General features: G+C 38.8%; 1 protein-coding gene across 8 annotated transcripts in view; it reads right to left on the bottom strand.

The window, feature by feature from the left end:
- The window catches only part of ERBIN (erbb2 interacting protein), a 116,937-nt gene extending 93,941 nt beyond the window's left edge, over positions 1 to 22,996 (bottom strand). For 5 of the 8 annotated variants that reach the window (XM_061475803.1, XM_061475805.1, XM_061475802.1 and 2 more), the window contains exons 1-3: positions 22,887 to 22,996; positions 22,345 to 22,436; positions 1,821 to 1,934 (exon numbers count right to left, since the gene is read on the bottom strand). The gene's annotated coding sequence lies outside the window, so the exon portion shown is untranslated. Of the gene's footprint in view, positions 1 to 1,820; positions 1,935 to 22,344; positions 22,437 to 22,518; positions 22,651 to 22,886 lie in introns of those variants that run through there. The other 3 variants (XM_061475799.1, XM_061475801.1, XM_061475800.1) reach the window with 3 other exon arrangements.
- Positions 22,997 to 23,787: the final 791 nt, after the last annotated feature.

Below are 23,787 nucleotides of genomic sequence, written 5' to 3' on the forward strand. Positions count from 1 at the left end.
TAGATTAACCATTCCATTTGAATTCTCTTAGTAAGACTTAATATGCATTTCAATATGAAAATAAGCAGATCAAAAATAAAACTACAATTATAAAACAAGATTCTAATACAACATAAAATTACTCTCAACATTCAAACATGTTTATCAGCCTATTTTCTACATAATAGGGAATGTTATTGAACAATATGAATAGCATAACAAAGAAAAGGAACTTTTCTAAATCCTAGCTGTGCACTGTTGCCTGAACTCCCTACTCTGTTATTGTTAGCTTGGCAGTAAATAAGGCAGTAGTAGTTTATTAAAAGTCTCAGCCTATCCACATCATAAAATTGTGACAACTTCTTCAGTCAGAAGAACTGTGCAAGAAATCTCAAAAGTCTGGAAGAAAATGGTTCAATTCTCTCTAGCCAAGGATCTACAGAAACTATAATGCTGAATCTGTCACACAGAATATAAAATAATTTTAATAAATATAATGAGGATTTTCCCCTATCTCAAAAAAATAATCTGCTTCTCAAATAGCTTGCCTTTCCTCTGTACTTACCTTTTTTATTAAAACCCACTCTTTCCCCACAAACCCATTTTCAAGCATAAATTCCAACACTTGTACTCTCTTTTCATAATGGTTCCTAATTTAAACCTCATAAGACACCTGCATTTCTAAGTACAACATTTCTACAATACTATTAAGCATTTAAAATATTATTTTTACTATCATTTCCGTCTCAAAAGTCAAACATCTTCTGTGGACACTTAAAAATATTTGTGAGTGTATTCTACCTACATGCCTGAAGCAAGAGACAGAGAGAGCCGAGTGAAAAATGCATTTGCTCAACAGTTCTAATTAGGATTAAGACGGTATGATGAGGCTTATCCTACTGCAGATCCTACTCTAGCATATCAAGATCAAAACATACCATGATTTACTTAAGATTTTTGTGGTGCTGCAATGAGGCATACCAAGAAAAAAGCCACATAATTCTTGTTATATTGTCCCTATAATTCTTATTGAGGAGCTATGGGCATCTGCTGTTGAATTATGGGATTAAAAATAAACTTAAAACAAAAAAGACCCTTCAGTTTCAACACCAAAACATACCACTAACAATGACAGAAACATGAAGAACCAAACCAGACATGCTTGCAACTTAAAAGGAAAAAAAAAAAACAACAAAAAAACAACAACAAAAAAAACCACAAACCAAAGCCAACCTCCCTAGCAAAGCAAAAACAACAAAGCCCACCAAATATTAACCTTTGCCTAGATAGGATTATATATGATACATATAAGTAACTACTTCAATAGCATTAAAGTTAGCTTACCCAGGGTATAAGTATTTATTTGAAACTGGTTCTATTTTTTGCATAGAAATTACTAAAATGAACATGAATTAACTTGAAATGAATGAAATTAATTAACCTGGATATATTATGATACAATGGGTTACTACCTTTTATACATTATGCAGCGTTTAAAGTAAACAAGTTATGCAGAAAATTACAGCAGAAGCAATGAAAGCCAGGTTGCCTATATCTAAGTGGTCACACAGAGCCATATCAATATGACAAAAATGCAGACAAAGACTATGTCAGCGTAGCAAAAATCCCCACTGCTTCTTGAGAGAAAGCAACCACAACTCACAGTTTTTACACATCTTCTCTACAAGCTACTGGAATACAAATTCAGCAGCTAAAATAAAAGTCTGTCATGCTTACACGAGGGTGAGAGAAGATATTATTAAAACACTGTAGGGTAACTGAAACAGTAAAAGCACCTAAATATTTCTTTTCCCTGATCTTCAATACATCTGGTCACCTACCCGAACTGTTCCACCACTGCAAATTCACACCATAGGAGTCTGGATCAGTTTCTCAACTTGGACCACAGTTTCACCAGCATGCAGAACAGAGTTTATTAAACCATCCAGATGGATCTGTGAAAAACAATTCAGAAGTGTTTTCAAGATGACAGGTATAAGGGGCCTTGAACAAAACCTAAGACAGTTTCAAATCCACATATTAACTTTTTTTTAGACTAGAATTAAACACAGAAGACACAGAAATGGTAATATGTAACTTACCACCATTCTACAATTCTACAACCACCATTCTACAATTACTCATTTTTGCCCTCTGCCAAATCTCAAAGGCAAACAGAGAAAGCAGTGTGCCAAAACACAAAAAAGCTAGAACCAATTATCATCTCCTCCTTCTACCGCAGTCAAACCAAAACATATGCATTGCTAGCAAGCTTGAGTTCAAAACAGCTCCCTTTCTGTTACTTGCATGAATGGAGTTTTAATGCAATTATCAGGTTAACAAAATGTAACCAAACCCAACAAGAATTTGCATGTGGGACCTCAACTGGATGACTTCCTCTTAAAGTACTGCTGTCCTAGTGAGCCTCAAGCCCTTCTCTGAAAGAGAATCTATACCACTCACACTCTCACCAATACTCCCCACAGCCCTCATGGGGAAATACAACTCCTTGCAACAGATGAGGCTTTAAAGAAGCTGCAATTATTTTAGTTGGACCTGCCAGTTGCCTCTGATTTAGCTTAACACAAGGTTTTACCGAAAGTCTGCAGCCACAGCTATTGGCAAGAGTGGAGAGAGCTGCTTACAACTAGTTGGATCTGTTTCTGAGAAGATTACTCTGCCTGGTGTGCTTTTGTGAAGTACCACCATACACTCTATATGTTGAGGATAGAATGTTTTATTACATGGTCATGGCTAGCAGCTGAGAATAATGCAGTAAGTCTAAGATGTACACAGAAGACACCCATCTTGTGCCTAATCTTGACAGCATTTGTTAAAGCCAGTTTAAATAACGTGCCCAAATCATGGGAGAGGAATATAAATTGCAGACGAATGGTTTTATCATCTGCTTTTAAAACAACAAATACATCCCACAAAAAAAAAAAAAAAAAAAAAAGAAAAAATCTAATACATTAAGGTTTCTAACTGGTAACTACAATCTTTCCTGAAATAAAGATTCTCAGGACATCAGATACTCATTAGCATACTCTTTTCATAAAGCATTCAATATACAGATACAAAACTGATTTTTATGATTCCTAACGTTTCTAAGACAAAGAGCAGCAACAGAATTGTCATTAAAATAGCTGTTTCCGCCACTTCCAGAACACTCTGTGAGATTTAACAAACTCTAAAGCCTCCAACTGTTTAACACATCTCAGCTACCTTTTCCAAAACACTGTTGATATCAGGCTGATGGTGCCACCACCAGCACAGTGAAACCTCTGAAGGATGCCAGGGTTGATGACTGCGCTGCTACTTTCCTGGCTTGCTTGGGAATAAAAAATGTGGATTGCAGTCCCTTACAGTGAGGGCTCTGGAACTTTCCTCTTGAAATTTTCCTATTGCTTTCCCAACTACAGCCAAAATTTTTGCATAACTGAAAATACTAATATCATTATATTCAATCAGGATTATATCTGGCCAGCAGCTCTCTTCAAACACACCCCATTTAGGAACTGCTGCTCAATGATGTGAAGACTGAAATGGCTTAGCTCTTATGAAGAGCTGAATGACTTCCCTCACCGCTCTCTTGCAATTTTCCACAGGTTAACTTTCAGTTCAGTTTAAAATAGCATCCTTATAGACAGTGGACTGTTGAACATGCTGACTCCTCCAGACAACATGTTCAAGTTTGTGACTACGTCTGTCAAGCCTTGAATTCCACAGCAGCCTCCATTATCACCAGCACTTCCCCTGCACCCCAGGTAGCAAGAAAAATACTGCAGTAACTGTAGGGCTATCTAAACAGTGGACAATTGCACAGATCATTACACAAAAGGTTATTATCTAAGGACTGGAAGACTGAAACGCTTCTTCACCCAGTGTTCTTTCTCCCTGAAGACAAATAAGATGCTGTTACAGAAGTTCAAAAGATAGGCATCAGTTTAACTCCTGGCAACTGCAATATATTTCTCGTGACCATTAACCACCTTCTTGTGGTCAAGAACTCAAGATTTCTTCTCTTTTTTTCTTTAATTAAAAAAATTACTATCCTGGCATACATGCTACAAGTGCTCAGTATTAAGTTAGACCCTGAAAGTTAAGGGTTTGAGAGAAACAGGAAAATAACCATTTTAAACGTGTTTATAAGAGCTTTCACTCTGGCACTTCTTCCCCTAATGTAAGTTTTCCCCACCACATGATAACTTAGAAATTAAGAAGAACTAAGGCTACGGTCTACTTCTAGCTTTTTCATTATCACATACTCCTAATTTTTAATTAAAACATATGCTGCCTAATTAACACCAAGAATCCATTCCAACTCAAACCCCTCATGGGCAGATCACTATATAAAAAAGCACTCAAGTTATGTGCAAGTTAAAAACTCATTTCCAGAAGAGTTATGAGCAATCAGGACTTTTCAGAATGAGATAGATTTATGCTGTTGAATGCACAAAATCATCCCTTGCAGACAACATCTGACAGAGGACAAGTATTATTTGGGCTGTAAAGACCATTACAAGAACAACTCCACTACTACACTTGTGAAAATCATGCTGCATTTCAAAAAAAGTTGCAAATTAAAAAACAGAAGAAATTTTTATCCTTTTACTCCATTTCTAGTCTTCTGTTACTGATGTTCCTTTTTTTTGCAATAGCTCTACAGCATGAAAGATCAGGGTCTGCTTAACTATATGAAATTTCATTTAACTATTGCAAAAAAATAAGGTGGTGTTAGTAGCGCTATCAATTACTTCAGCCTTTGAAAGAACATATCATAGAGCCCACGCCCACCACTACTAATATTATATTACAATCCAAGGCTATCTTCTGCTTTGACTAGACTTACTGGAGGAGGATGCTAGATGGAACGTTTTAGGGAGCACTATTCTCATTTCATTACACATTTCACAAAAAGCCAAGAAGCATCATCACACCACCATCTTAGCAATATAGGTCCTCTTACTGATAGCAATGAGCAATGGAAATGATCACTTAAAGAAGCAAAATTCATTAGAAATATTCCATTAAGTGAGCTTTAATAGGGTCAAAAAGGCTATTTGAGATACTTGTAAGTCAGTTGTGCGTATAATATCTGTGCATAAGATCTACTTACCTAGCATTTACCTTCTCAAGGAACAGAAAAAAAAAGATACTACATGATTATACCTTTTCCATTTCCTTCCTCTACCACAGCAAAGTAAAAAAGGTTATTTAGATTCCTTTCATGCACAGTTTAGCTGAAACCATAATTCCAAACAAGGCAAGAAGATGAATTTATGAATGTCATGATTTAGCAAATTGCAACTGCTAAGTGCACATACAAAATTGATAATTTAGCAGCTAAAATAACGCAATAAAACAATAAACAAATGTTCTCCAAAATTACCTTCTAAAAACAACTAACTACTTTGTGTAACTGACTTTTTTTCATTAAATGGGACAAATAGGATACATATAATTACAAATAACACATGCATTAGTTTGCCTATATTGCAAGAAGTTGTTTTGACATGTATTTATTACAATTCTAAAAAGTCAGGAAGAAGTGCTTAAACATACTCGACTACTGTCCTCCAAAGTGTTCATAGAGAATTTGGTTATATAGAAAGTCAGACTGCTGGAAGCTAGGTGATTGACAGCAGAGGGCATCAATGCGCAGGTACTTTGTGAGATTAAGCATTTGCTGTTGAGTAGCTGGACTTATTTTTACACAACATAAACACCTAAATTTTACACAGGATTCTAAATTCTGCTCCAGATTAACAACTCGATGGGAGGGGAGGAAAGGACCCTCTTCATTATTGTATGTTAATCTCACTAACCTTAGCTTCACTACTCACTATCGTTTCAGCAAGCAGAACTCATGGTTTATATCCAAGTAACAATAACAATACCAAAAACTTTATGACGTTAGCAGAGAGAGTAATTCTTATTTTGATCTTAAAAGGATTTTAAAACATCCATTTTCCCCTCTTATTTCAGGATGTTGATATATACATATATATAATGTAAACACATATACCTAAAAAGCAGTGTGTAGCTTGTATTCTAGTCATACACCAGAATAAATATAAAAATACCTACGGTTATCATGACCCTTTGTTGCCCAGAATTTAAAGACATGACAGATGCACTAAAACTAGACTCCAGTCCCTCAGAAGTCTCTCAATCTTCTCCAAAAGAGACAATACTACAGCATTTCAAAAAAACGGAGGGGGGGGGGGGGGGGGAATAAAACCAAACAAAACACAGAAAACAACAAACAAAACAAAACAAAATCCCAACCAAAACCACAACAAAGTAGGAAAAAAAAAATCAGAAGAAACATAACTTTAAAAACAGAAAATGTGAATGCAAATCACAGTTTTTCAATCGCATATTCCCTTGGAGAGGGAGGGATGAATTCAAACATGAAGTTATGCCAAAAAGGGATACACATGCCCTTAGGTTCCGAGTAGATTGCAATTTACCACACTCTAGATTCTTATTACAGATAGACTCACAAATGAAGTACACATGAAGGAAACATGAAAAAATGTGCAATTCTTTCATGCCTATTTGCAAGGCCAACAGACATTTCATTTTTTAATTCCTAACTCGACTGAATGCATTTTTAAAGAAAAAATCATAGTATATTTTTTAATCTGGGGAATGGGAGAAGAAAAAGAAACCAAAAACACCACCACAACTCTGGACCACATTTAATCTTAGGAAACCAAACCTTGGTTTCATAAGATGAAATTTCAGTCCCAGAAAATTTACCATCATTACACTAGCTCCTGCCAAATATGAATATCATCACCATTCAGAAACTACTTTAAGAATATGATATCTCCAAATCCTTCTTTATCTTTGTAATTCATAATTTGGAAGAAAAACTAACACATAAATTATCTTATAAAATATAACATTCAAAATAATTTGGGGCTTAATATATTCTGCTGAGCTTTATTTCCACGGAAAAGCTTTTATTCTGCTGAGCTTTATTTCCATATGGAAAAGAAATTGTCTTCCAGCATTCACTATTTTCTCTGATGTGCTACATGAAGTACTTCTCAATCAACCAGAAGATACGCAGTTATTCTGTGGATTAGAGAGCAGGGCATACAAATAGACAACTACTGGAATAAGAAATAGCTTATCCACTTAAGGGTGTTTCCAAATCTATTTGACACATTACCATTCCAGTAAGCAGGCAATGTCCAACAAAGCTCTCTTGCAGAAGTAATTGTTGCTAATTACTTCTAACACTAATCGTTAGAGTTCTGAAGAAGAAAAAAGTCCATACAACTCAAATATTTTTCATGTAATGGCTCTAAGAAATCCACTGCAAGGAACAACAATTTAAATTCTTGTATTAGGAAATTACCTCAATCTGGGATAATAGGAACTGCGATACTTCTCCCCCCTTCTGTTAGATAGGGGGCAAAAACTCACTAGTGCTTTTCCACATTGTTCCAGCCTAGGCTCTTCAGTAAAGCAGAGATTAGCAGAGAATCAGAGTCTTAAAAAGCTAGTGCCAACACAGAAAAAATGTGTTTCTGTTTACCTCAATTACCCATCAATCCACCTCCTCCTCATTGTATGGGCTGGGCCCTTCTGGGAGAGAGGAAAGATCAGATGCTCTGTCTCCTGCACTTCATGAGTGCAGGACAGCCAATTGAGACTATTATATGTAGCCGACACAGCAACTTCACACCCAGGTGGTAAATTTCCAAGATTTTAGAACAATTAAACTAAATGCCTCCTGTTCTTGTATCTGCTTCCCCCTATATTACGTTGCACTTTTAATCCCTCCATAAATTAAGGTGGTTTTACATTGCCCATCTGAAATGAGAAAGAAAACTTCAGTAATGGCTTCTCACAGTATCAGTGACAGACGTTTCCAAGTCCATCATTCTACCAATAATACATAATATACAAACCTGTTTACAAATCATGCTGACTGCCCATCACCTGTCAGTTCTCCATTCACACTAGCCTTGGGATCTAATTTGAAAGCAGAACATCCCACATTCAAATACTGTTGATCTACATATTTCAATCAAGAGATCCCTCCAGACTATGGAAAACATAAAGCTACCAGAAATCCCTAGGCGCTAAAGACGCTAGCTATAGAAGTCTCAAGAGCAAGTGCTCTGCAAGGTAGCCTTCAGGAGAAAAGGACTTCATTACTTCTTCTCCTTTTCCAATTTCAGTTCTTAGCACAGTTAGTTATTTCTCTCCCCTGCAACAATTAAAAACCATTTTATAGACAGGCATAAAATTCCCAGCCTACTGTTCAAAGTTTAGAAGTCAACCTGCATATGGCAAAAAAGCAGGAAAGGTAGGAGGTGGTACCCTTTAAATTTGCAAAGAGAGAGACAACTGGGTTAGTATACCAGGTTTTAATTGCCTTTCTGACTATTTATAGAAGAATAATTCACGATCTAATCAATCACATATGAGGAGCAACATTTTCATTTACTGTGACCAAGTGAAAGACTTTTCAAAACCAGCAACTGTGACTTAAAAGGCAAGTCAGTTCTCACTGTGCTTAATTCAAACTAGAGACTACCAAAGAAAGAGTAAGCCCCGCTTTTCCATCAAACCTGCCTTTTATTAAATCTAGGGTTCACACAACCACACCATTAGTGTCCAATAGTAACTGACCTGCAAGATATCAGGAAGAATATTTCTCCAATTAGATCAGCTTGCTCATCAACTCACTGACTTTCAGTTTCAAGTCTTCAAACATGACAAAAAGGATCCAGACACAGCAAGGAAAAGGAAACATATTGCCTATGTCAGAGGAGATGCAGCAGAATGTAAAACTTCACATTCAGCCACTGGCTTTCTTAATCCTTTAAAGTAAAGGTGATAACTTCATTATTACTGGCACATATTTTAATGCTCAAAACAGCACATGCTGGTAGCAAAATTCATTCCTGCAGGTCACATTCAATAATTTGCACTGCCTGGGTTTCATAGTTTTGGTGGTTTTTTTTTTCTGAAAAGAGTCAACCAGTGAAGACAAGAAATTTAGGGAGTAGGGATGGGGAGAATAATTCAAAAAGGAAAAATTAACCACGCTAAATATCTCCAGGCAACCAAGAAGCAGTTAAGACAGTCATGTCACTAAATAGTGATGGTCTAGACACTGACTATATCAGCAGTTCCTGTTCCACACTCCGAATTAAGAAGTGAAATAACTATTTACAAGATGTGGTCTTCATAACTGCAAGGCACCCTTGCTCAGCAAATGCTGTGCCTGTTTTTGCAACAAAAAAAGACAATTATTTCCCCACAAAGCAATGCTTTACATTTATAAAAGTCTTGAGGGAATGAGACTAAAGTATACAAAACAGACCATCTCCCCAACATCGTAAGTTAAAATTTATCTACACTTACTTTCTTTTAACAAAAAAAAAACCAAAACCCTCTTAAATTCCAAAGTGACCAAGACAAGAAGCTACCTTGTCAAGAAGTGCTCATGACAAAGCAAGTAAGTCCTGATAGGAAGAAACGGAAATAGCTTTCTTTTAATAAAAAAAATAAAAAATATTCCATGATGCTGTCTTCCGGTCTGCTCCCAGGTCAATATTATCGATGTCTTGGAAGTCTAAGGAGAACGAATACGAACCACACAAGACTATTAAATAAAGCATAACAGCCAATATGCTTTTAAAAGTCACAACAATTTCATGTCATGGTTAATTAAATCACACAAAGTAGAATCAAGTTGAAAGGTACCTAAAAAAAAAAAAAAAAAAAAATCAAGACAATTCTAACAAAAGAGATACTGGGTGAATCCATGCACTTGGTTCTACAATGCTATGAACAGCACATGTTAGCAAGAAATTTGGAGTGAACTCCAAAGAAGAAAAAAAAAAAAAATTAAAAAAATTAAAAAAATTAGTATACTCCATAGACTTGCTTGTCTGTTAAAGTCAGAATGGCAAGAGCTTTGATGAGAGTTTAAGGTGGTCAAACAGTTAAAAAGGACAATATACTGTAACTGCAATTTGCCACCACTTCTAGGTTCTGAACAGCAAAAAACAGCCTTTAGGTTTTGTGGAACTGCAGTAACATTATGATAGTCCAACCACATCATCAAGTCCAACCACAACAAAGATGTTTCCAAGTTCATTTGAAAATTAATTCCACTTACCAGTGATGGTGAGGACTGAACTGGGAATAAGTTTTTAACTTGATATTTCACACTAAAAATGACAACAAATCAGACTCTAGAGAAATAACAAATACCTCTAAGGTGGCAAGGCAGAGGGGAACACCTACAGATACTTGCTATGGTGCACTGGAAGTACACTTCAGAAACACAGAAGGAAAACACAGACCTGATAGAACATTTCTCTGCACTATTTCTGGTACTTCCTACAGTTCAATAGCTACAGAACAGTGCTATAGCTACTGATACCTGGGAAGGGAGTAGAAACACTGGAATGAATTGTGCTTGAGCAGCTCAGGTCTCCCATCAACTAGCAGGACCATTGCCCTTCATGAAACAGAATTTGATGACTAGAATGAAGACGAACATCACACTTCACAGAAGAACAAATGCTGAAAAGAAAGAAAGCTCTTGTACACCTGAACATGTTTTCCGTAGATTTTCTCTTAATTATCCCAGCAAAGGCTGAGACAAAATAAGACACATCACAACCAGGGAAGACAGATGGACTGCCAGAACAAACAGGGAAGTGCACAAGAATGCAGCTGATGTGAAGCTAGACACAAACAAGCAACTCCAGGACTTGCTTTGGACGGTATGCCTCACCTCTCAGCACATGAGCACATTCTTAGTTGGTGGTATCATTATTGTTGGAGAGCTAAAAATTTCAGGGAGCAGGAAGGGTAGAATTTAGAACAGGAAAAGAAACACTAACGTCTCCTCTTTCAATCCAGGAGGCAGGAATGTAATCAAGCTTCACAACTAAGCACTTAATATCACAAAAAAAAAAAAAAAAAAGGCATAGAAATTATGATAATTATGCTCTCTGCTACGAAAAGAAAACACTTGCCTTCACTCTCCTTTTTTTCAGGGACCCATCACTTCTTGCACAAGACAGAACAACAAGAAGCAGCTTACATAAGATAATTCACATAGGTTAATTTTTAGCTGTAGGTCTAATCATAGAGATGGAAGAGAAAAAACAAACAAGAGGAAAAATAACATTCAGAAAGGACAAGCAAAATTACTTTAAATATACTTCACTCTTCTGTGCTTAAGAGCTATAAAATCAAGGCTTTCGGGTTATTTTAGATAAGAAGAATCTATGCAAAATATATATGGAACTACATCTTCTAGAGAGTCATGTATTTTCAATTAAGTTTTTAACATATTTCCCTTCCAGGTAGGAAGAATCAAAGTGACTAGCACCTCCCTTGCAAACAAGGAATAATATGCAACAAAATGCACTCTGCCCTGGGCTTGTTTCTTAATAAAATAGCAAAATCCTGCAATACTTGGAGCTATTAGTTGTAAAGGTTCCCACTTCCTGTCTTGAGAACTTGCCGGAATTAGAGCTTGGGGAGAAGGAAGATCCTTCACTGCTGATTTTTATTTTCATCAACCCTGGTTTGCTATCAAGCAATTACATGCAACTCTCACAAGAATGTGAACAAATACATAAGCTACCACCTTTTACAAAAAAAAAAAAAAAAAAAAAAGAAGAAAATTTTAAAAAAAAACACATCCCACACCAAAAACAAGCAACCAACCTCCAAAACCACACTGAATACCTGTATCCTGTGCACAGGCCTAGATATCCAAGAAGAAAAACACAATACCCTTTTTCGTACACAGCACACCTATTGATAACCTTATTGTTCCACGTTCCATCCATGGCATATGTTAATCAGGAGGAAAATAGGGTATGGAGAAACAAACGGTAATGAAAAAGCTGAATGTGTAAGTCAGCAATTCATATTTAATAATACCCTCAATATAAGAGGTTCTTTTTAACCCCTTACTTCAGGAAAGAAACCAGATTTCAGAAAAAAAAAAACCAAACAAACCAAACAAACCAAAACCATAACAATCACATTCTGTTTGGCATTATATTTTTATTCATTTGACATATGTTGCTTCCTGAATGGATTCAATGTATTTTGGCATTCCAGAACAAAACTGCTCTAATCATGTTTGGCACTTCATGTACAATGCAGCCAGGAAGCCACTCCTTAGACTAAGCAGCCATCTGCAGCAGATACCAAAGGTTTTTAAACAAGCAAGCTGCACTGCTGTAAATATGCGGTATTTCAATATACAAGAAAAGTTCTCATCTATTAACTAGACTATCCATCTAATTGCCTGCAGATAAATTCAGGCAATCTGCAACACATAGGAGATCAGCACAAATGAAAACAGATGGGGCAGGAGGGAAGAAACTATTTCTTATCAGAAGATTCCTGGTTAATTATTTTGCTTTCTAAATCATATGGTGCATATATTAAAATAAAACAGCCCCTGATTACCTGCTTTACATACACTCCCCCCAAAAAAGTAACTGCCAGAATTCCTAGCTAAAACTAGGATGGAACAAACAACAGATGTCAGAAGAACATAGCAGGCCCAAAGCAGTATGAGACTTTGAGATACAAAGCAAGCAGAGGCTGGATGCATGGGAAGAATAACCATACTTAAAACTCTCCAGCTAATAAAATGGATAAACTGCCCGGAAAGACTGCTGCATCAACTCTAGACAGGTTTCACAGTTCAGTCTGTGTACCAGGAACACAAATGGAAATACATTCACAGATCAAAGTTCAAAATACACAAGTGCATTCCTTCCTATTTGGGGGTTGTTAGACTTGGGAAAAAAAACAAAACAAAACAAAACAACAACAGCAAAAAAAAAAAAACACCAAAAAACACAAAAAAAAACCCACAAAAAAAAAAAAAACAACAAACAAACCATAACCCTGTACTCTGTATTTTCCAGATTCTAAGCATCTTCTCCCTCTAATTTATACAAAAATTATGACACATTTAGCTCGATGTTATTCTCAGCAGTTTTAAGAGTTACCACCTTGGGCAAATAAAGGAAACCCTGACCTGTACTTCTGTCCACTATTTTCTTCCACATTCATTTTACAACTGATACACAGATCCTGATTTATTCCAATCAGCTGCTCACATCTGTGATTTGCTCTTCTCTGCATTATCTGTGGCTCTAACTACAAGCCTTTTCACACCTCCCATGTGGCCAGCACTGTTATTCTTGCCTTCTGTTTACTCAGCTTTACTCTCACAATGAACATTTGATTTTGGCAACTTACAATCTCTTTCCACTCCCACCACAGTAATAAAACTTTGAAGCTGATATTTTTTGAACAAAATTATTTTTGTCTCTACTTAGTCTTGTGCTCCTCAAAGCCAATAGATGATGATTAAAGAAAAAAGAAGAGCTGTTATGTTATTTTTATTTTACTACATCAGACATTTTGAAGATCAGACAAGCAACTGTTAAAACAAAATTAACAGAAGGTTACTCTTGAATGGCTTCCAAAGTATATTTGCCTCTTTAAATAGGGAAAAATGATGCCTTATTGCTTACAATACAAATTTCATTAATTATTTGGAATCTAGGCAATTATACTGAAAGTGCTGTTATCTTTATTATGTAAGATAATAATTCACTATGTAAAGCCAAAAACAATTTTTCACCTGACAGGAGGTTTAAGTAGAGCTAAGATTCTTCCTTCCCATCACGGTGCAAATTATAGCCTCAAAACTGAATTCAGAGTTGATTTAATAATAACTCAGCTTAAAGCATTACTTAACTTCTGACATCCTGTGCTTTCTAGCGTGAGAAAAAAAAAGAGTTATAATGTTACTTTAACACTACTGAAGTAAAAAGTGGAACAGTGCCATGCTGATTTGCTATTAACCTGTCATCCTACTTTTCTCAGAATAAGAAAACCAAGCAAAATTGCACAAAGTAGGAATTTCAGAAAATTTCATAACTTTGATTTCAAATAATTTGAATTGTCCAGTGCATACTTCCCTTCAGGCTCTTCAAAGATTAAAAAAAAGTTAATACAAGTTTGGAAAAAATGGATAACATTCGGATCTTGAGTAAAGGTTATTACCCTGTACATTATTTCATACTCTGAAGCTGAAACTTAAAAGCTTCATCAAGATTTAACACAAATGGAATGATGGGTGATCTGTGGAGCTAAAATGAGCAAATATATATATTTTAATTCAGTGGAAATAGGTAGGGACTTGCACCATCTTGGACAGACAAAGCACAGAGAGCACCAGAACGAAAAATTTATCGGTTCTTGATCAGCTGGTTTATGTATAGAGAGAAGTAAGAAACAGAACAAGAAACACGTACTGATTAAAGACGTGTTTCTCTCCCATTCCATAATGGTTTTTTTTAACCTGATCCACTGACAGGGCCATAATCCTTCCCTTGAGACACCACAGGCTGCTACTGCAAAACCAGTTCAGTAACACTAATGTAATGAAAAACTACAGGACATTTGAAATCTTGACCTCCTCCATAGATTTCCCACAATGAAACCCCATAGAAATGTTTCCCTGCTCCACTGCCGTTCTCTAGTAAGAGCAACGTTGCAAAAAGCACAGAGGAATGCCATGATTCACACCACTTCTGCTTTGTTTTAGTAAAGCAAGACAAAGCGAAGTGCTCCTTGAAAATCAGAGGAGCTCATCCAGATAAATACAAGCAGAAAAGTAAATTATTTTCATCTAAGTCTATTAAAATCTATTTTAAGTCTACCCTGCTTTTCTAGTACTTGTACTGCTTATATTTTCATTTATTTAGATGAAATCTCTGGTACTGGACCCAAAGCATTAACATCTAGATTAAGACTACTGCACTGGCAGAACAGGATTTTCTAATAGCCACAGAAAGCTCACTCTCTCACAAAACAGTGTTCAGAGAAGAAAAAAAAAAAGTTTCCTAAAAGACACAAGTAAGATGTCCCGTAACTACACTATAGTAAAATATTAAAGTTCTGCTAGTTTATCCCTCCCCCATATCATTTCTGATTGTATGCATCAGAATCAGAGCCAGATGGCTTGCCAAATTCAGAGTTCCAGTTGATTTTCCCTTCCTTCACACTCCCAGAAAAGGTGGAAACACCCAGGTTGAACCATCTTCTTCTTTTCTTCCGGCTTGGAGTTCAATTCTTCACTTAATTGTTACCTTGTTTTTAACAGTTTCCCAACACCTACACGTGAACCAACAAAAGTGACCTTTAAGTAAAATTCTAGGTTTGTTCCGAATACTGTTTTCTAGAATTCTGCACTTACTTCCCCCTGCCTGTAATTCCTCCCAGATGATCTACTGAAGAATTCAGTAATTACTCAGAATAAATCACCCTGTATAAATTTAGTAAAGTACAAACTAAAGTAAATGGTATAAAGACTGGATAGCTATGTATCAGAAAAATGTGAGTTTCTTAACTTTCTCCCTCAGTGATGAACTTTATTGCCAACCCCAAAAAATATGGAGTACCTCAGAAATTAGATGACTCGCAGCTCCAAGGTTAACATCACAGATGATTATGTGACCAGAAGTAACCAAAATGAATATGTTCTAAAAGCACCTAATTACCAAGCTAACAATCCAAATCACTACAGACAGATTTGCCACAGCAAGCAAACATACCAACAGCAGACTATCAATGCATATCAACAGCTATCTGCACATTCAACTCTTCCTTGGGATACACCTACCTTGTAGGCCAAAGTGGAAACTAAGTAAATTCAACACCTGGACGTTATACTCTGTAGCATGAGCATGGAAAGAGTATATACAGAGTGTTTTAAGTCGGGAAAGATTTAGACTGCTACACTGCCACACTTGAAGTTTACTTCTACTGAAAACACAGCCTCACCCTTGTAAATACTTTGCAGCCAAGGGGTTTTTTTGAGAAGTTGTTTCGTTTGTTTTGTTTTTGTTTTAACCACAAGCATGCATGAGCATGTACAATTTATTAAACATAACATTTCTACAGAGGAAAAAACCCTATAATTTACATTAGCATCATTATTCATTACAAGTTCTCCAATATTCAGTTTCAAGCATAAACCTCCATCCTATCCTCAGGGTTACCAGTAAGTAAATATAGAAGACATGCAGTCATTTAATCAAACTAGTGAGAATGTGCTGATCTTCTAAACTGTCATTTCTCCCCTTGGGTAGAATAATGCCAGGACAACTACAGACACGTGTCGGGGGGAAAAAAGCATTGCTCAAAGTTTATTAGCAGCCAAGAGTTTTTTTAGTAGAAGTCTTCCAGACAAGCCTGGAAACACTTTCCACCATCCAAACACTTTAAATGGCATCCACAGTCATTTTGGATGACTGAACCTGTAACTGACATTGACAGGCATCTGGCATTGCATTTCAGACATTTGTTCGGATGTACTGATGTAGCTCACAGCATCTATGCTTTGCCTTAGGAGACTTGTAAGTTTTGGAAGATATGTACTGAAAAACTCCAAGGACAAGGAGGGCAAGGAAGAAGAAGAAATAATGTCTGCAACTAAACTTAGACTCCACATTATGGGACGGAGGACTAAGTTAAAATATGTCACTTTTCTTCCAGAACTCTCTGTGAAGACAGAGCCCCCAGTGAAGCTGCCACAGGAACTTCTTTGGCCAACTAGAGTTGAAAATTGATGAGCACGCTGCAAACTCAAGGTACAGTACTTCAGGCATTAAAACCATCCTTCTTCAGCTACTTTTAACATACTAACAGAACTTCAAATATTTTTAATTTAGTTATTAAGACTGAAACTTTCCTCACCAAGGAGAATAAGGCCCTGACCACTTCACAAGGAGTTATAATTTAACTCTTCATGTGGAATGGGCTGTGTTTCATTTCAAGTATTTGTAACTTTTAGTAATGCTTCAAACCACTTCAGATCACCTTCTATTCCTAAAGCTGTCCTCGGACAACTGACACAAAAAGTAGTCACTGAACACAGGAGGAGAACTATAGCCCCACAATCTACTTCAGAAGTGCAATTTTAAATTTAAGAGAAACAAAACTCAAGACTCCTAAAACAAGTATTTCCTTCCTACCTGCTTATTCCTAGAAAGGAAATTCTACTCAAACAGCTGCAGTCTCTCCCACTGGAAGCATGTGATAGCCCAGACAGTCAGAACATTCACTTCTTGGACTACGTCTGTGTATCTCTGTTCATTCCATCTCAGCCAACTTCATGACAGGGCCTACAAGACATGAAGCAAAGCACTGTGCATACTGAACTATACAAACTTGAAAAATTCAGAATGCTTAGAAGACTTTTTTTCTTGGAAAAGAAGCTCGTGCACTCAGTGAAATCAAAACTGATCACCCTGAAGATAACTGATCTACAGCTTCTTCCAGTTATTATTCTCACAGCGTAGATCTAAATAAGGGAATCTTAAAGAATATTTGCTTTCAGCAGTTCATTTTACTTTGCATATATAATACAGCTTTATGCTTGCAGAATTAAATTATACAAAAGAGTGAAACAAAAGTTGGAGAAACCACAGATCTTACAGAAGATGTGAGAGCGTATAATACTGGGTATTTAACAATTGCGGAACTATAAAAAAAATCATGCATTTTGGAATCACTTTCCTTCTTTGTCATGGCTTTGATCTTAAGGGTACAACAGTTGCCCTTGCTATTGTAAGCAATCTTTAGTGTTTAGCCTGTGCCTAATCATTGGATGGAACAGTGGAAGGCACAAAGCATTCCCTCCCCACCCGCCCGCCTTCCCTAATAAAAGTTGTGTACACCACTTGTTACCTAATATTTTCTTGGCAATGCCAGAAAACAGGATAAAAAATTATGGCCATCCCATTCATTGTCTAATTAAGCAGATAAAGAGGGAGGAGAGTACATACTATGTTATCTAACTAGATAGAGCCTTCAAACACAAGAAGCTCCAAAGGCTCAGTTACCTTCTGACCTTATTATAACTTCCAGAATAGCCAAAGCAGCCAAGACAGCTCACATTGTCCTCAGACTCTGATTAATCATCACTTTTTGTTCCTATGTAAAATGATCACTTAGTATCAAGTACCTACAAATCAGTTCCAGATACAGAAAGAACTAATCTACTTTTCAACATAAACTACCCTAGGGGAGTCACAACACTGAAGTTTTCCAATATAAGTACAAGTCAGTTTGGTTTCATTTTGACCAAATGAAGAGGTTTGTTTAGTTTTATTTCTCAATTATGCAAAGTCACAATGTCTTTTTAAAGGTGGAAGGTGCAAATTGGTGTTGAAACATTATGCTTCTGTATTACCTTCAGAGGAAGCATGGGTGAAATTAAAAAGAGTAATAAGCCAAACACCCATATGGAAATTTAAACACCAGAAAAAGAAGTATCTTAAAGAAACTTGCTAAGTAAAGAAGGGAAGCAGTAGAAAAAGCACAATTATCCCAAGTTGTCTATATAATAAAAATACCACCAATTCTAGCATAGCAATATTCATGTTTCATTTTTGTTTGCAGAAGATTTATAAATCTCTCATAAAACAGCATCTTTACCTTCAATTCTTAACATTTAAAACATTTTACTCACAATACATGAACACTATTCTTAATTAGAAGTAAAAGCTGTATTTCAATGAATACAGGCAAAAAACCCATCATACTTATCTTGTCATAAGACCAGTCAAGTTCCTCTACATATCACCTGTCCCTATATAATCTTAAAGTCAATAGTATTGCTTAACAATTAATTATTACCAAAGTACATTAGGCAGTGTTATCTATGCCTACTAACTTTTACTGATACTTACTCAGTGGCAGACAAGTGTGCCACCTGTGCTGATACAGTGGGCTCTGCATGCCACCTTCACATTTGGAAACTGCAGTGGCTCTCCAAGAGGCAAAGAAAACTAGGACTGCAGGAAATTCACATTTGAAGCTTTCCTCAAAAAAAAGTACTTGCTATCCAGAACTTGATCAGAGTCTGTTACACCATGCTCACAACTTACCCACAACATTAACAAAAAGATACACCTTATGCATCCAAAACATTAAGCAAAACTTTCAATCAGTTAAACTTTCAAAGTTGTAAAAGACATAATCTATACCTCACAAGTGTGCACTGGTCTTCACAGATGCTCCAAAGACACTAAGCTAGTATGTAATAGGTTGCCACAAACAGTGCACTTTCTAAATTGGGGCTGGGGTGAGGGTAGTGTTGTATCTACAGCCTATTTACAACACAAACTGATTAACTTTTTACCTTCAGTGTTTCCACTCTGACATGAGAACTGTGGTCTAACATATTGCTTTACTGACTCCAAAGCTGACAAGTTAAAACAGTGGTGTTTCTGAATCTTCATATTCCAAATAAACCACTTTTAACCTCCTGTATCAACTGCCACCACCAACATTGGTATGCTCACATAGGAATACAGTCTACTATTTTCATATAAGTATGAAAATATCTGCAAGAGCAGCTTTTCCACCAACTCAACCGGTTACCCATTCAGAAAAGGTTAGAATTGTAATTCCTCTATGTGGAGTAAATGGCAGACCCTCCCCTAGCAGATCAGGTTATTCCATAGGGAGAATCTGCTGAAAATATCAACCATTTGATCTTTACGTAACATTTTCCCTAGAAGATTTTCCTTTTTGCTTGGGAGCAGGAAGGACAAAAACAAAACAAGAAAACAAAGCAGACAGCCAGTGATTCATTACACCCCAACAGGAAAGCTGAGTTGAGGAATTTGCTCCCATCGCCTTCTATTTCTAGAACCTACTGCTAACATGCTACATTATATGTAGCATGTTAGCAGTAGGTTCTAGAAATACTTAGCTTTAATGTTCCAAGCATGGCTCTTTATGCCTGGTACTACAGGCTCTGAACAAACTCTAATGAGGACAAAACATAATACTGTTTTCTTACACCACCAGCTTACTAATACACTATGCAACTTTCAATCAATAAAACTTTCTCCATGGAGCCCCTTCATCAATTCTGTATGAATGTGACGAGCAAATGAATACCCTATAGAGCACTGCATTTATACCAACCATTATCTGGTAGGCATCTTATTCATAAGACAAATCTATTCATATTTGTACTAATATGATAATCATCCTAATGATAATAATATTCCATGGCATGCCATATGCTGTAACTTTCAGCTATTTGATTGCAAGCATAGCTACTTAAAATTACCAATGTTTACTTCAGCTTAATTTAACTCATGAGCAAGGAACAGCCAGGTCAAAAGAATGTTTCCTCAAGCCATCAACACATACCTATGAAAGTGCTGTTTCAAGCAACACGATCTACCATATGTATAGTTAAATTAATTCATTCGTGATGAATATTATTTTAACATTATTTTACTCAATATGAATATCACCGTCAGACTGATTTTCAGTTGATATGGTTGATCTTGAGAAAGAATACACTCCTTCATAACTCCTAAACTATGTTAATGACACGAATGGCATTCTATGATATAACCATCAGCTGTAAGCAGTACTGAATTACACTTTCATCATTAAAAGGGGCTTTATCCATAGCTACCATGGTGACAAAACACTAGCGTAAAAAGTTGTGGCTCTACTACAAGGACCTATTCTTCTATATGGCATTGAAAAATATCAAAACCATCATGAGAAACACAAAAGGTCTGAAAAGAAACAAAATTGCATCCATTACGAACACAGTGGTTTACAACTAAATTTGTCATGCATTGCTACAATTCCCCATCCCCCACACCACCCCACCCTCCCAAGAATCTCGAGTCATTACTGGGACTAAAACACTGCTTTGGAAAGTGATCGTTCTTTGTAAAAGGATTACTCTGTTTAGCCTTCATTGCTTTTCTGCCAAGTACAAGCCATATAAGGAAACTGAAGTTCACTGCCATTTATTTTGTTCAGCCCTTTCTGATGCCTAAGAATAACTCTTACTGCTGCCTGGAAAGGTAGGTCTATAAATTGCAAGCCAATCATTTACTTGTTATCAGCCACAGAAGCCACTTTAGGTCAGTTAAATGTTAACATTTTTCTTCACAGTAGATCAAACAGATGGAGTTGGCTTAGTAACTTTTTCCTCAAGTACTACATTACTTGATGCTGTTACAGAACTACACAAGTAGGATTGCTAGAAATTTTGCATAGAAGTTATTTTGCCCAGGCCTCACCAATACCAGCATATCTCAGACACCTGAGAGACTGAAGCACACAAATCTCATCTGACCAACACACTGCTTTTGAGTCTGACAAACAGGAACAAACAAACAAAAAAATATCAGCACAGACCTATGTCTACCAGATCACTTCGAACATTCACAATATGATAAATACTTTGCCTTCACAGAAGAACCAGTAATTGCCTCTTTGAGGCACACAGAATGAGTCTGTGGTGAACACTTCTACCACTACATGCAACTAGTTAGCATAACTTAACAAGCACCAGCAATACAAAACCTTACACCCAAACTTCACAGTTGGTTTTCCACCTCAAACAGGATGCCTTTCAAAAGTTATAAAGGTCAAAGTAGTCATCAAAAGCAAACAAGGCTACATTAATTTGGAAGTTCAACTGAACATAATTCTAAGAAATCAGACCACTAGCTAGCACATACTTTTTTTCTCTAATGTTGGTTCTTAAGGCACACTTCGAAAGGATCAAAATGCAATACAGACCTCTCCTGTACAAGCTGAAAAATATGCAGTGCGACTCGTCATCCTGAGGACAGAGAGGGGGCGGAGGGGAGGAAGAGAGGTGGCGGCAGCAGGCAAGGGGGAAAACTGCGACAGCATTTACAGAAGACTACGAGGGCACGTTTTTATAAATAAATTTAACATGTATCTTGAAGAAGACCAGCCAGACGCTAACCGATATTCCAGAAAACAAGGCAAACACAGGGAGGGCCAACCCTCAAGATCTTTCCATTAATTAAAAAATATTACCTTCTTTAGGACTCCCTTATTTCCCGATAAGTTAATTATACTCGCGGGGTTAGCAATCTTTTTGGAAGGGAAGGAGGTGAAGCAGCAGAGTCAGGGAGTGGAGCAGTTTCAGTTCAATACCTTCCCCGACCGAACAAAGAAACTTCTGTGTCTGAGGAGCTTAAAAACTTTCAGTCTCCCCAGACTCTTTCCTCAGCCTCCATGAAACCAGCGACTACATTCATACAAACACCACCTAGGCGAGAGGGAGGAAAACACAAAGCACAGCTAACTACGCGAGGCGGAAAACAGAGGAAAAAAAAGGGCCAAAAACAGGATATCAAAATGAAGCGTGAACTCCTTCCTTCTTCCCCACCCCCTTCAGCAGAGGAAGGATTTTTCTGTTGTTACTGCTGTTGCTGCTCCCCAAGCCTTCTCCATTTAATTTACCTTGTCTGTCGAGCGTCTAAACCAGATCCAGCAGGCAGGAGTTTCTTCCGACCCCAAGGAAATGTGTTAAATCCGATCGAGTTTTCTTCTCGCTAGGAGGAAAAGGGCAGCGAACAGAGAAGGGAGAAAGGGAGACGGGGGGAAGGATCAAAAAAAAGAGATGAGACAGTTTACATGGAGGAAGGGGCGTTCGCCGACCCGAGCGGTCGACGCGCGTACGTCGTGGGGAGAGTAGCAGCAGACCCCGGCTCCTCCCAGACCCCGCCGGCCACGGTGTCTGGCCCACGAGCGGGCCGATCCGCGCGGGCCCCGCCCGGCGCCGCGACAGCCCGGCAATAAACGACGCCCGGCAGTAGGACCGCAGCGCCCCACACACACAGCAGGCCCCGGCAGCACAGCACAGCACGGCACGGCACGGCCCGGCCATTCGCCCCTCGCTCGCCCGCCGCTAGCCTGCCTGCCTGCTTGCTTGCCCGCTTGCCCACCCGCCTTGCTACCGCCCAGGAGCGCTGGGCGCTGCTGCCCCACCTCCAGCTCCTCACCCAGGGACGCGCTGCCCGAGCGCGGCCGATGCCCCACACCTCCTACACCTCTCAGACCCCGCCGCCGCCAAGGGCAGGAGGGGAGCGGGAAGGCCGCCTGCTCACCTGCCCGCCCGCCGCCACCGCCCTCTCTCCCCGCCTCCTTTCGCACACTTCCCCTTCGGTTCAGCCTCCCGCCCCCCTCCCCGGCCTCGGCAGCGGGGTGCCCGGGGAGGCGGCGGAGTTGTGGGGAAGCGGAATGCCCAGGAGCAGGAACACGACGGGGAGCGGGGTGCTGTAACCGAGGAGGGAGTAGAGGGCCGCCGCGCCCCTGCGGCTGCCGGAGCCGAGCACTGCCGCCCAGGCCGGCGGAGGCACTGCAGCGGCGGGAGCGGGCAGGCGCGGTGGGAGCGCCCCCACTGGCCGTGACGGGAGCAGGGAGAGAGAGGGCGGGCGGGCCGGCTACGCCACCGGCGGGTCCCACGAGCCGAGCCGAGCCTCCCCTCCCCCGCCGCCCGCCCACCGGTGTGGGGCTGAGTGCAGGAGGCCTCAGTGAGGCCAATCCCGGGCCAGGGGAGTCGTGAGGGACGGGCAGCCGCAGCCAATGGGGCTCTGCGGGGGGCGGAAGCGGACTGTGGAGGAATGGGGCGCGGTGGGGGCTGAATGCCTTGGCGCCGAGCCGGGCCTGGCCGGGGCCGGGGCGGGGTATAGCGGGGAAGACGCGTCTCGGGGCAGCGGAGCAAGCCCTCTCTGCCTCCGTCCGATGTGCAGCCGGCACCGGGGTCGGGTGTGGAGCCTGATCACTGAGGTCCAAGTGCCTGTCTGGGCCCCCCCTGGCCCGGCAATAGCTCAGGGCTGAGGACCCCGCGGCGGGATGCGGATAACGCTGGCTTTCCCCCACCGCAGTGGGCACATCAGTTGC

The sequence above is a fragment of the Pezoporus flaviventris genome, unplaced genomic scaffold (genome assembly GCF_033815535.1).
Source record: "Pezoporus flaviventris isolate CSIRO_AGI_PZ_B2104156 unplaced genomic scaffold, CSIRO_AGI_Pfla_v1 ptg000090l, whole genome shotgun sequence".
Lineage (NCBI taxonomy): Eukaryota > Metazoa > Chordata > Aves > Psittaciformes > Psittacidae > Pezoporus > Pezoporus flaviventris.